Source organism: Pseudophryne corroboree, chromosome 8, assembly GCF_028390025.1.
Source record: "Pseudophryne corroboree isolate aPseCor3 chromosome 8, aPseCor3.hap2, whole genome shotgun sequence".
In the NCBI taxonomy this organism is placed as follows: Eukaryota; Metazoa; Chordata; class Amphibia; order Anura; family Myobatrachidae; genus Pseudophryne; species Pseudophryne corroboree.
This window is the reverse complement of record NC_086451.1, coordinates 10,387,258-10,401,866: the sequence shown is the minus strand read 5'-3', so window position 1 is coordinate 10,401,866 and position 14,609 is coordinate 10,387,258. Positions and strand designations below refer to the sequence as shown.

Below are 14,609 nucleotides of genomic sequence, written 5' to 3'. Positions count from 1 at the left end.
TTTGGTGGTGGCAGCAAGAACCCGCCCACAACGCAGTGGGTGGAGTCAGTAACAGGCGGTTACTGACGGTAAGCGGGAATCCCCTATGTGGTCAGGCCTCGTGCGGCTTGACCTTCCAATCTGTGCGCAGTCGACGGGACGCGGCAAGCGGCGAGTGCTTCCGTACGGTACCGTCCTGTCACAGAAATTGGTGGCATAGCGGTGGGATATTCCCAGGCGGCTTTTCATCACCCGATTGGAGAAGCCGAGTTACTCAGGAGAGGAGTAACTGCAGCGCAGGAGAACGCACAAGATGGCGGAATTCAGCGGAATGTCCAAGGAGGATCTGGAGATCGTATGCCAGGGGAAGGGTGTGGATATCCCTTCCAACGCGTCCAGAAGCGTCATGAAGGCGGCGCTCAGGAGCGTGGAGGAGTCTCATCGGGCGGAGGTGGAAAGCACTGACGGCGTCAGCATCGCAGAGGACGGCCCAACAGTGGACCTTCGTAAGGAACCGGTGAGAACCACAAGCCCCGCCCTCTCTCACAGCAGCCATGTTTCCCAGCAATCCCTAGCAGGGCCAGGATCCCAACGTCCTAGGGGGGGGCGACCCGGATACCCTAGCAGATCGGCTAGCGGAATTGGGGGAAAGGGCAACGGAGCAAGAACGCATGCTTGTCATTCGGATGTGGCATGCGGAGCGGGCATCACAGGCCGTGGTACCCCGGGAGCCGTTGTCAGCTCTTGTACACAGATCAGGACGTATTCAGTTTGCCAAGTTTGCAGACAGTGATGGGGACATTGATGGACATTTACAAGTTTTTGAAAGGACTTGCAAACTACACGATCTACCCAAGTCAGAGTGGGTGAGACACCTTGTGCCCACTCTGCATGGAGAGGCCTTGGAGGCCTATCGAGGAGTGGCGACGGAGGACTGTGGGAACTACGACGAAGTTGCGAAGGCCCTCCTCCAGCGATTCTTCATCACTCCAGAGTCTTACAGGAAGAAGTTCAGAGACTTGCCCAAGAATCCTAGCAGCACCCATGAGCATTTCGCCACCCAGCTGCGGCAGTACGTGGTGAAGTGGGTGAAGGATTCGGAAGCCACTACATGGGACGCACTGATTGACCTGATCTGCAGGGAGCAGTTCTACCGCCGGTGCGCCCAAGAAGTGAAGGAGTGGGTGCTAGATCGGGAGCCACCCAGCTTAAAGATGGCTGCCCAGTTAGCAGACAAGTATGTGGCAATTCGGCCACAGGGGCAGAAGCGCCCAGCCATCAGCCAGCTCCAAAAGACTGTACCACCAAGGGGACCCCCCTCTTCAGCTCATCACCCCCAAAGACAAGCATCTTCCAACCCGGGTGCTCTTGGCCAGCAACCGCACCGCAGCGTCCCTGCAACTGATCAGAGATCATCGGTGCCACGACTGGAGAAGAAGTGCTACGGCTGTGGGAAAATCGGACATCTGAGGATGAACTGTCCTGCATCCCAAGCACCCCAGACTCGTGCCCCAAATCCGAGTGCTGGAGCCCGGATCGCTTGTTTGACGAGAGGAGATGAGCCTACAGAGACTGTTCCCCCTCCAGTCAGTCCGATGGAGTGTGGCGAGAGACAGGTGCACTCTGCGGAGAGAGTCACCTGCATGGCCAAACAGCCCCTACACAACATGTGGAGGCACCTGCAGCCAGTCCACGTGGGACCCCTGCAGGGAGAAGGCCTAAGAGACTCTGGGGCCTCAATCACTGTGGTGAGCCCCCACCTTATAGATCCTGCTGCAGTATTGCAGGGTCGCACTGCCACGATCACCCTGGCAGAAGGAACAGAAAAAGCGGTTCCCATGGCAAGAGTCTACCTGGACTGGGGAGCTGGACCAGAGTTGCGAGAAGTTGACGTCATGGATGGTCTCCCAACTGATGTGGTCCTAGGAAATGATCTGGGTGGTGGGATCGTCACTATGTTTGTTGGCGCCATTCCCCGGAGTCAAGTTCCAAACCCACCGTTGACATCAGCTACTCCAGCACAACCCAGCCCAGAGAAAAAGACTACAGCTTCTAGACAACTGCCAGCACAGCCAACCACAGCATCAACCAGCCCAGAGGAAAAGATCACAGCGGCTAGATCAGTACATCGACCCCGCATGCCATTTGCCTCTGGTATGCCTACGTCCCCTAGCAACGCAGAGGATGTCGGTTCCAGCTCGTGTGATCCTGTGGGGGTGCCCAATGATGCTCCTGACCCAAGTGGTTTGCCAACTCCGGCGGTGAGTATGAGAAACCACACTGACTTTTCCATGACTGACCCCTACCAGACTGACCCTAGTAGTCCCCACCTAGATCCCCCTGTAGAGTGTCCCAATTTAGGAGAGATTGAGGGCCACAGGCAGGAGGTTAGGGAGGCTCAACTCTCTGACCCATCCCCAAAAGGCATGAGGCGCCACTCTGGCAGCAGCCTTGACAGGGTTGGGGCAGGAAGTTTGACCTGGCGGGAAGGGTTAAGGTACAGGGTAGCCAGGAAAGTGGGAGGGGATAGACCAGATAGGGAATGTGTCCAACTGGTCCCCTCAGGGAACGTTCCTGCGCAACCGGTGTCGGTTGCCAGCGAAACCCCTTTGGACAGCAACCCGGAGACAGACCGTACCCTGAAGTGCCTGACACAGAGCTTACCCTGGTCTGGAATGTCGGATGATGCCCAGACCAAATGTAAGGCTGGTGACATGCATTGGAAGCCGGGGCACTCCAGCGGTTGTGTTGTCTCTGGACCTCTGCCCATAGGAGAACCCTTGCAGCAAGTTGCTGTGGACATAGCAGGTCCCCTGCCTGTGCACAGTAGATCGGGGAAGACACGCAGCCTCCCTGTAGTGGATGCCACACAGGATCCAGAGGCTGGTGGTCTGGCCGCCATCACTGTGGCACAGGTAGCGGACGAGGAGGAAGGAGTAGGCCTAGGTGACAGGGTAGGTTTCCCGAGTCATAGGTTGACGGAGGAGGATTGGAGGGCAGGTCTGACAGTTAGGGCAGACAGTTGCCAGATAGGTATGACGGAGGTGCAGTGCCTGGGGCACCATGTGGGAGGAGACAGGGGTAGGCCCAACCCAGAGGGGGTGGAGGCAACCAGAGGCTGTCCCCGACCCACATCACCCAGACCGGTACTGACCTTAGAACCTGTAAGGCCCTACGGACATGTTGTCATTGACTTTAGTCCTGTAGTGAACCCCTTGACACAGATGGCTAGGAAGGGCATTCCCAAGTCAGTGGACTTTGCACCCGCTTGCGAGTTGGCATTCCAGTCATTGAAGGAGGCTCGGGTACCCGCTCCAGTGCTGATGGCGCACATTCTTGACCAGGACTGTGTGTTACGAACTATTGCGCCACTGCACGGACTGGGAGCTGTACCAAGCCAGAAAGAGCCATATGGGCAGGAGCACCCTGTGGCCTGGTTGAGCAGTATACTGCTATTGTGGGAGGTGGGGTATGCCACGATTGGGACACCTTGGGTGGCACTTGTTTGTAACCGGCCCCCCACCGTGGTGACTTACCACCTACCTGTTAGGTGGCTGCAACCTACCTTGGGGAAATTGGACAGACTTTTGTGGTGGAGCCTTGACCTTGGACTTCAGGTGGACTATTTGAACATTGTGCACCCACGAAGAGAGGCCCACTGCACTATGGATGAACTGTCTAGGCCGGAGCCTACACACCCTAGGTAGCGTCCCCTTCAACACAAGGGACTGCGGGACCAGGACCCAAATCGTTGGGACATGGGTCCCTGGTTGACCCGCTTGAATGGGGGGGGGAGGAATGTGGCCGGAGAGACTAGCCAGCCACACGTGTAATGTCGTCTGCGGCACTGAAGGGGTTAACCCTCGTGCCCGGCGCCATGTTACGGACTGTTTAAAAGTTTGTTTAATGATGTGTTTTACTTTTAACATGTCATATGTAGTGCTCTGTGCACCATTGCAGGAAGGCATGTTTAACTGTATCTATTTTATATTCAAGACAGGCTTGGTGTATATTTAAAGGAAAAAATGCAGTTACTATAGCTGTCTGAATAAGCAACTCTTATCCTCTGGAAATAGGAAGTGGCATGCTAATGGTCCTGTCCTAGCAGTGAGGTGTGAAGGACAATACCTTTTGATGTGTAAGTTCCTTAGAGAGAGATACTAATCACTGGGTCTATGGGCTTGGAATCTGTTTCATGTAGGGGATGTAATTGATATACGATCCGTGAATGGCAGATAAAGGAAGGAAGACCGTTTGTTTGTATTGTAGCTATTCCTGTTGTAATCTTAAACACTGGGATTGCCTGCAGATGGGAATGACCAGACACATTTGTATTTTGAAGATATGTGATAAATTTATCAATAGTGAATGTTAATCTGATACCAAACGTTGTCTGGGTGACAGGAAGGAGGATATTGTTTTATTGCACTTATATCCTTGTAAAATGTAATTTATTGGTATTTTGTAAAATAACCTGATTGGTTGGAGAAGACAGGGAGGGCTTACCCCCCTGTGATACTGTGTGGAAAACTGACATAAAAAGGAGACCTGTGTGCCTCCAGAGTTGTAGTTGTACCATCTTTATTCTGCTGAAACATCTGATTGTATGCTGTTGCCCCTAGCAATAGGGAAGGGTTCTCTTTAGAACTATTGCGCAAATAAACATCTTTGCCTCAAGAAGATTGCTTCATCTTGTGACCAACAGGGTTAGGCCAAACCTAGCCCCGTCCTCCGGCTGTCCAGGGAAGTACCTAGCGTCTCCAAGCTCCGCCTTCCGCCAGCTACCGGTAGAGGCCTAGCAAGTGGCTAGTGGGGATTCGTCAACACCACACAGCTGTGGTAAGGCAGTGCGTCGGCACATACAGAGCAGAACCATGGTTCCAAACGCCACGGCAGGTTAGGAGTTTGGTGGTGGCAGCAAGAACCCGCACACAACGCAGTGGGTGGAGTCAGTAACAGGCGGTTACTGACGGTAAGCGGGAATCCCCTATGTGGTCAGGCCTCGTGCGGCTTGACCTTCCAATCTGTGCGCAGTCGACGGGACGCGGCAAGCGGCGAGTGCTTCCGTACGGTACCGTCCTGTCTCAGAAATTCCCACAGCGTCGTACTATTACAAAGAACAATGGGGGTAATTCTGAGTTGATCGCAGCCTCAAGTTTGTTAGCAATTGGGCAAAACCATGTGCACTGCAGGGGGGGCAGATATAACATGTGCAGAGAGAGAGTTAGATTTGGGTGGGGTGTGTTCAGTCTGTAATCTAAATTGCAGTGTAAAAATAAAGCAGCCAGTATTTACCCTGCACAGAAACAAAATAACCCACCCAAATCTAACTCTCTCTGCAAATGTTATATCTGCCTCCCCCTGCAGTGCACATGGTTTTGCCCAACTGCTAAAAAATTTCCTGCTGTGATCAACTTGGAATTACCCCAATGTCGTTTCACACAAGGTCTAGCGAAGCATTTCAGTCGCAGTGCTGACCGCAGAGTGATTGACATGAAGTGGGCGTTTCTGGGTGGCAACTGACCGTTTTCAGGGAGTGTTCGGAAAAACGCAGGCATGCCAGGAAAAACGCAGGCGTGGCTGGGCGAATGCAGGGCGTGTTCGTGACGTCAAAACAGGAACTGAACAGTCTGAAGTGATCGCAAGCGCTGAGTAGGTCTGGAGCTACTCTGAAACTGCACAAAATTATTTTGTAGCCGCTCTGCGATCCTTTTGTTCGCACTTCTGCTAAGCTAAATACACTCCCAGTGGGCGGCGGCATAGCGTTTGCACGGCTGCTAAAAACTGCTTGCGAGCAATCAACTCGGAATGACCACCATTGTGTAATAAATATCTGATGACAAAAGTGTAAAAAAAAATCACATTTCATGTACTGCAGCATATCATTTTGCTAATTAATCTATTTATTAATTTACCCTACATCACCAACTTTGGATGTACGTCCTTAGAAATATGGTAGCTTGCATCGAACAACCGCAAAAATAAGTCCAGTGAAAGCAGATTGTTGTTATAGCCGCAAACATGTAAGTAAATAAGAGGGGAAGCTGGCTGGGTGCAGATTGTGCTCTTGTATAGTCACAATTGAAAAATTAACCCCATCCCATATAATGTATGCTGATTCCATAAGCTGATCTCTCCAAGGCGAACCCCGATTCGTCTGTGGCCACACCCCACAGAAACTGCGCATGGCCACTTAGCCCGTGGTAAAATAATAGGATTGTCCTAAGAAAACAAGACTGTTGAGGTATGCGTTGTTTGTAGCGCTCATCAATAGTCACGGTCCCAATGGCTTTCACTATAAAGCACAAGCACATTTATAAATAAGATAATTTCACTTCCCACAGCTGAGTCTTCTGCAAGCGTGCAGGAAATGAGAAGGTCTTGTCATGGTCATCGCAGAGAGAGAGAAAGTGATACTGTTCCTATATCGCAGCTGCAAACCGGCGAATGGTGCCGAATGAATGTAACAGTGACATTTCTTCAAAGACGTGATTGTTAGACTCCCAAGAAACCAGATTATACATTAAAGATATGACCCAAACATCCGGATGAAATGAACGCACACGATTGGCCAGTTCACACTAGCTTCCCCACCGACACAGTGTTTGGAGCCGTTGCAAATACCACGAGTGTATCAGAGAAGACTATGAATGGCCGTTTCATAAAAAACAAGGAGATATGTAACAATTACAAAGATAACTCTCTTCTCATGTCATGAAATTAATTACATTAGCATATGTAACTAAATAATTAGATAAGTACATGACACAACACACTGGAATTTGAAGAATAGTTGCCTAAAATACAGAATATTTCCAATGGCGCACGTATAAATTACCTGCCACCTGCTAACATTTTCTGATTCAGTGGAACATCCCATTCACCAGCCACGGATGGAAAATTCACAAGAGTGTAAAAGGCATCTCATCCGGATCCATCAGCTTGATACTCCAAGAAGAGCCTCGGCCTAAGCAAGGTTTCTGCACGCTGAGTACAGGGCCGGTTCTACCCCTTGTGGCGCCCAGTGCGAGAGTTTCCACTGCCCCCCCCCCCCCCAGTTGATTTGCCCCTGTAGATATGCTCCCTCTTTATTTGCCCCCAGTAGTTGTGCCCCCTCTTTATTTGCCCCCAGTATTTGTGCCTCCTCTTTATTTGCCCCCGGTATTTGTGCCTCCTCTTTATTTGCCCCTGGTATTTGTGCCCCCTCTTTATTTGCCCCCAGTATTTGTGCCTCCTCTTTATTTGCCCCCAGTATTTGTGCCTCCTCTTTATTTGTCCCCAGTATTTGTGCCTCCTCTTTATTTGCCCCCAGTAGTTGTGCACCCAGTATTTGTGCCTCCTCTTTATTTGCCCCCAGTAGTTGTGCCCCCTCTTTATGTGCTCCCGGTATTTGTGCCTCCTCTTTATTTGCCCCCAGTAGTTGTGCCCCCTCTTTATTTGCCCCCAGTATTTGTGCCTCCTCTTTATTTGCCCCCAGTAGTTGTGCCCCCTCTTTATTTGCCCCCAGTATTTGTGCCTCCTCTTTATTTGCCCCCAGTATTTGTGCCTCCTCTTTATTTGCCCCCAGTAGTTGTGCACCCAGTATTTGTGCCTCCTCTTTATTTGCCCCCAGTAGTTGTGCCCCCTCTTTATTTGCCCCCAGTATTTGTGCCTCCTCTTTATTTGCCCCCAGTATTTGTGCCTCCTCTTTATTTGCCCCCAGTAGTTGTGCACCCAGTATTTGTGCCTCCTCTTTATTTGCCCCCAGTAGTTGTGCCCCCTCTTTATTTGCCCCCAGTAGTTGTGCCCCCTCTTTATTTGCCCCCAGTATTTGTGCCTCCTCTTTATTTGCCCCCAGTAGTTGTGCCCCCTCTTTATTTGCCCCCCTGTCGCTGTGCCCCCTATCGCCGCTTACAAACACACACACACACAAAATAATAAAAACAATACTTACCACTGCCCTGCTCCTGCTTCCCGACTGCTTCTTCTGCTGCTGCTGCTGCTCCGTCAGTCTGGCCGCCCGCTCCTCTCAATGACGTCTCTCCCATAGCGCCCATTGCGCCGCACAGACACTAGAGGTCAATATAACGACCTCTAGTGTCTGTGCCTGGAGCCGGCTGCAGCGGACGCCCACACAGCCCACGGCGTCTGCTGCAGCCGTAGAGCGGGGTGCGGGCAGGCGGTGGTGACTGCGGCCGCGCCCCCAGGCCGCAGCGCCCTGGGCAAAGGCACTGCTTGCCCGCACCAAGATCCGCTCCTGGCTGAGCATCATCAGCTGACTCGAGAGCAGGAGGAGGCTTGGGTGACTTGGTGCCGCAACGTGCTGACAACGTTTGATGGCGGTTACTCAAACTCTATCTGGGAGATCATCAGTGGCAATGAATTCTGGATCAACAGTTTCAACCCGAGACCACAGTTGGCCCAGTGGACCCCAGTTGGAGATGCTCCACCACAGAACTTCCGACGTGAGTGCAGCATGGCCAATCAGGTGGTGGCTGTTTTTGTGGCCGAGACTGGTCATGTAGCTACCGTACCACTCGTGTAGCAGAGCACTGTCACTGGGAATCGGTACGCCAACCAATGCTCGCTGCAAGTGCTGGAAGCCATTTCCAGATGCTGTCCAAGAACCCGCACTTGTGGTGTCCTTTTCCATAACGACAATGCACCTGCCCACAAGTCCAGGAAAGTGGTGGATTTTCTGGCTCCATGAATGCATCCAGGAGCATGGTGCAATCCAGACCTGGCCCCCCTGCGACTTCTTCGTGCTTCCATAAATTGAGCGCACGATGCGTGGGATTTGTTTTGAGTCAGCGGAAGCTGCCGTGGAGACCTTCATCCAGCATGTAGAAGACATACCTGCTTCGGACCGGACCAGCTGGTTCACCAAGTGGTTTGAGCGCATGCAACTTTGCACAGACTCCTCTGGCGAATACTTGACTGCTCGATGCCTGGGGTAAATGCCCATGCGGGGGATGTTACCCTTGGAGTGAAGGCGTGGAAGTAATGTGTTGTGTTTGTTTTTACTGGCCCTCATTCCGAGTTGTTCGCTAAGTTTTTCGTTCGCACAGCCTATTAGTAAAGTTGCGTTAATGTAGTAAATTTGCGAACATCCGCCCCCAACGTATTTTAGCACATTCGCACGCATTATTACACAAAGTGGGCGTACGGCAAATGACATCGCAACAATGCGAAATCCTCGCAGCAATGCGAACCCATCGCATAAACACATACTTCTTCGTACAAATACTAAGTTGTAGTATATTTACACATTTTTCAGTTAAAGTGATCACTTTTGCTGAAAAACGCACCACAATTTGTTTTTATACTATTAAGTGGACTAACACCTTCCAAATCAAAGTCCACAAGCCCTCCTCAATAACAAATCCAATTAGTGAATTAATTGAAATGGTCATGATCAATTAAGTGTTTGTTGAAATCCCAGAAAAACACTTTGTAGCCATAAAATAACCTCCTTTTATTTACATGTTTAATATAAATATAGATGTTTGCAATGTGCTTGGTCTAATGTGTTTGTAGAATTTATTAAAGTAGAGTTTTTGTATGTGAATGAAGGTGTATGCATGTTTAAAAAGCCAATAACATGTTTTAGTTGTTGATTTAAAATAACTTACGTTAGATGTTTGAAATGTTTAAGGTAAGAAATGTTTGTTCTGCAATCTGCTGTTCCTTTATTGCATGACTAAATAATAAAGAGCCGCTGAAGTTTTTAAATTTATTAGTTTATTTTTTTTTAAAAGTGGAATACTGATATTATCATTTTTTATAATATTTTTAATTATAATCATAAAATTAACAAAATTTTTGCATGGCGTCCAAAAGCCCCACCAAGGCCTGGAGATGGCGCCTCATACTGCAAACTATATCCTGCAAGGATGTTGGATCTCCAACGGCAACATCTGTAATTAAGAGATAACAAACATTACTAACTTACTCACATTGCTTATTAGCCTAGCAAGGCACAAAGCACACTTTAATGCATGCAGGTCCAAACTGCATTCCTCCTGCTTGTGTGAAACTACATATACCAGCAGTCGTTGACTCAGTTTTGGTGCCAGGGAATGAAAAACCTGTGTAAGGGCATGCTGGGATGTGTAGTTTTTCTACAGTTGCAGTTGCGCAGTTTGGACAGGCCTGCTTAATGGCAAAGTTGATACATCATGACTGTTTTAGGGTTCAATCATTAGCCTTAAAAAAAGCCAGCATGCTCAGTTTTTTTGTGTGACTTATTCCAATTGTAAAGAGCATGGCCTACATTTGCTCCTATGTGATTTCATTGTAAGATGTAGCGTTGGCCATAGCAAACAAGGCTAAATAAATTTAATAACTTGTAGAAGTTGTTCCCCAATAGTCAAGATTAATTGTATTGTTTGTTCTGGGCAACATCCCATGTTAAAGTTATGGTGGTAATTCCAAGTTGATTGCAGCTTTAAAAATTTAAGTAGTTGCTCCAAACCATTTGCACTGCAGGGGAGGCAGATATAACATGTGCAGAGAGAGTTAGATTTGGGTGGGATGTGTTCAATCTTCTATCTAATTAGCACATTAAAAATAAAGCAGCCAGTATTTACCCTGCACAGAATCAAAATTACCCAATCACATCTAACTCTCTCTGCACATGTTATATCTGCCTCCCCTGCAGTGCACATGGTTTGGCCCAACTGCTAAAATTTGTCCGGCATGCAAACATCTTGGATTTTAACCCCTATGTTCCATCTTCAACACTGTTACACCATGTTGCCATTCATTCACATCCTTTATTTGTGGCATTATTTAAAAGGGGTTTGGTCCTGCCTCCTCACACTGCATATCAATATCTTCCGAAGGCCACCATATCATAGCATTCCCACACTCCCTGAAAGCTGCCCTTACTAAATAAGTGCAAACAGGGTTTATTTGAATGTTTTTTCATTTTGTGAATGTAACTTTCCCACCACAAATCAGTGTGTCATTAGTCTACATAACAAAGTGAAGCATGTGTTTTGTAAGTTAAAATTTTCTGACTACACAGGCCCAAGTGTAAATCGACAACAACATACTAAACTCCACTCAGGTCTAACTGTTGGCCTTCAAAACTAACACATATAAACCCTGTTGTCCTGCCAACCCTGGCTACCTAATGAGTGTCAACCTAGAGTGGACACACAAAATATTGCACACATACACACTGTACATATAATGACACTCACAAATATGTAAAGGCAACATGTACACCATGATGAAAATATCCAAATTTTGTCCTGGGGACAAGAATTCAAACAGTACAACCCTGCATGTTTTGGCATTGTAAGTGTAAGTGGGTAATCATTTCGACACCAAAACAAAACTTACTTTCCACGGCAACATCCTGACTCCCGGAATGTTCGTCAGGGGCTTCCTGTGCCCATTCACTGGGTGGTGAGCTTGGCATGATCGGTGAAGCCGGCTGAGGGATGGTGAAAGGAGGAGGGATTGGGGAAGGAGGAGGGATTGGGGAAGGAGGATGGATTGGGGAAGGAGGAGGGATTGGGGAAGGAGGAGGGATTGGGGAAGGAGGCTGGATTGGAGCAACAATTTCAGAGGGGGGGTCTGATTGCGAGGGCGAGGGGGGTGGAGAGAAATGTAAGGCAATAGAGGGTGAGGGGGGTTCAGATGGGGATGACGAAGATGAAGGAGAAGGGGTATGGGAAGGAGGAGAAGGGGTCCCAGAAAGAGATGGAGAGGTGTGGTGAGAAGGGGAATGGAAAGTGGAGTGGGCCAGGGAAGATGAGGGGGCCTTGGAAGATGAGGTGGACTGGGAAGATGATGGGGACTGGGAAGCTGAGGGGGACTGTGAAGGGGAGGGGGAGTGAGAAGGGGAGGGGGACTGTGAAGGGGAGGGGGAGTGAGAAGGGGAGGGGGAATGAGAAGGGGAGGGGGAGTGAGAAGGGGAGGGTGAGTGGGAAGGGGAAGGGGGTGGGGAGTTGTGCCGTTGTTGTTGTCCTAGAATGTAAATATTGTAAACATTGTTAAATTATGCAAAATTACATAGTATTCATTTGTTCATATCAATGTTCTGTTACATATTTTTTTTTTAATATATTTTATTTTGAAACTCAAACATGTTAAGATCCTCTTCATGTTGGCCACGGCAAATAAAATGTTTCCAAACGTGAACTTTGAAGCTCATTCCTTAATCTAGTCCATTGAGTCATAGTGATTGGTCTAGGCACCATCACCAGATTAGTATTCAAGGCACCTTATTATATAGCCAGCACTGATCCAGTATTTTGGACCAGTTTCCAGGCTGCTTCTTATTTCTTGAAAACATGCACTTGTTTCGTGTCACTTTACTACAGTCAGTACTGTTTTCCCTAACCACACACACTGTCCTAATTTCCAAAAAAATACACTGAAGGATGCAATTAGCCTACCACTTACTGTAAAATCTTGGTAATTCCAAGGGGATTACAGCAGGAATTTATTTAGCATTTGGCCAAAAGCATGTGCTCTGCAGGGGTTGCATATATAACATGTGCAGAGAGAGTTAGATTTGGGTGTGTTTAGAAATTATGGGCATGGAAAATCCAGCCTGTTTTATTTTAACACTGCAAATTTAAAAAATGCTTTAACACACACCACCACAATCTTACACACTCTGCACATGTTACATATGCTTCCCCTGCAGTGCACATGGTTTTGCACAATGGTTTTCAACAATGCGTCGGAAACAAAGAAAAACAAGCAAACATTAGCACATTTTAAGCTAAAAATCGTATGTAATGTAACTTACTTCGTGTATGGAGAGCACGGATTTGCTGGCGGATCTCCGCCAACAGATCTGGAGTCCGCCTGCGGAGATCACTCCAGCGCCTCTCCAGCTGGATGATTGTCCGCCTGCTGCGGACGCGAGTCCGCAGCAGGCGGCGGACCTCCGCGTAGGCCTCGCGCTTCACCCGATTGGGGATGAAGCGCCCAACGCGGCCTACGCGGCGGTCCATCACCGCCACCAGCACGCGGAGCTCCCGCCTGGAGAACGGTGCTGCACGCATCATGGCAATGGCGTTTTCCTTATTTGGGCATATATTTATAGTGTCTGGTAGCATGTGATTGGCCAAAAATATGTCATTTCTAATAACTTTATTGATCTTTGCAATGCTGTGAAGAGCAGAGTGTTATTTTGCACGAGCGGAAATTCGCATTAGCAGAAGCGAAAATGTTTGTTAGAAACAATTAGATAAAACACACAGAGACAGACTTTACTGAAAATTACTAAACATATCTGTGTACTCACCACAGGTCGTGTGATCATTCAGCTGGACAGTCACAAAGTGTCAAACATTGAGTATCATTTGTTTGTGTGTTTGTTTACATAATCAGGATTTGAGGATATAAAATAAATAAGGACACTATTTATTAACATTACAGTATTTAAATTATTACATAAACATTGTCAGCTTAACGTGTTTTTGTTTTTTATGTTTAAAAAGAAAAAACCATTCAAACACAACAACAGCATTCCCAAATCACTTTACAAGAACATACTAAATGCAATCATGTTTAAAAATACATAAGCATACTGGGTTGTATTATTTGTGCAAATATAAATGGGAAAAACACTATACCTGAAATGTTCTGCTACGATTCTTGCCCTCACTTGGCTCCCCCTCCGTGTCACACTCCCCCCACCGAAGCGTGGCACAACCCCTGGCTCCTCATCAGGCAATTCCTCTGCCTGAGGAAGCTCAACACTACTCCTTACCGCGATATTATGGAGTATTGCGCACAGGACCACTATTTTACTTGCCATCTCCGGCGAATACATGATGTCGCCACCCGTGCGGTGGAGCACACGAAAGCGCCCTTTCAGGACACCAATTGTGCGCTCCACCAGCTGCCTAGTGGCAGTAAGCGCGGAGTTAAATGCCATCTGTGGTCCTGGCCTGGGATTACGGTAAGGAGTCATGAGCCAGGGGGTGCAAGGATATCCACGGTCTCCTGTTGGAATAAGAGCCACATTTTAGATCTCAAATTTCATATATTGTTGTTACTTTTTAACTAAAAAATTTGAGCAACAACTCACCCAATAACCACATGTCTGGTCGTTGACTTGATCTTAATCTCTGCCATATCCCTGATTGTCTAATGACATACGCATCATGGGAACTTCCTGTAAACTTTGCGTTCAGGGAAAGGATCTGGAGGGATGGCCCACAAACAACCATTACATTCAGAGAATGAAACAGTTTCCTGTTTCTATAAATTTCTTCATTATGTCTTGGTGGCTGAATAGCAACATGTGTGCCATCCACAACCCCAATAACATGTGGGAAGCGACTACCACCTTCCGCAAATTGCCGCTTCACCACATCTAGGGCACCAACATCCAAAGGCATAGCAATAAATTGCTTAACACGCTTGATGAAAGCCTGGCAGACACGTCGCAGGACCTTACTGAACTGGCCCTGCGACATGCCAACCAGGTCTCCAACAACATGCTGGAATGATCCTGTGGCCAAAAAATGTAACACTGCAAGGAATTGTGTCAATGGTGGTATTGCTGTAGGATACCGAATTTCAGACTCCAGATCACTCTCTATTATGGAGAGAGTGTCTAGGATTAGATGTGGTGGCAGCCGGTATCTACGCACCACCACATCATCTGGCATCCCAAA

The 14,609-nt window shown here is 48.2% G+C and overlaps 1 long non-coding RNA gene across 1 annotated transcript; it reads right to left on the bottom strand.

Moving 5' to 3' along the window:
- Positions 1–9,692: 9,692 nt before the first annotated feature.
- Positions 9,693–14,041, bottom strand: LOC134947412 (uncharacterized). The gene is made up of 4 exons (XR_010182545.1): positions 13,560–14,041; positions 13,229–13,250; positions 11,308–11,937; positions 9,693–9,875 (listed from the first exon to the last, which is right to left on the bottom strand). It is a non-coding gene; the product is annotated as an uncharacterized LOC134947412 (long non-coding RNA).
- Between the last annotated feature and the right edge of the window lie 568 nt (positions 14,042–14,609).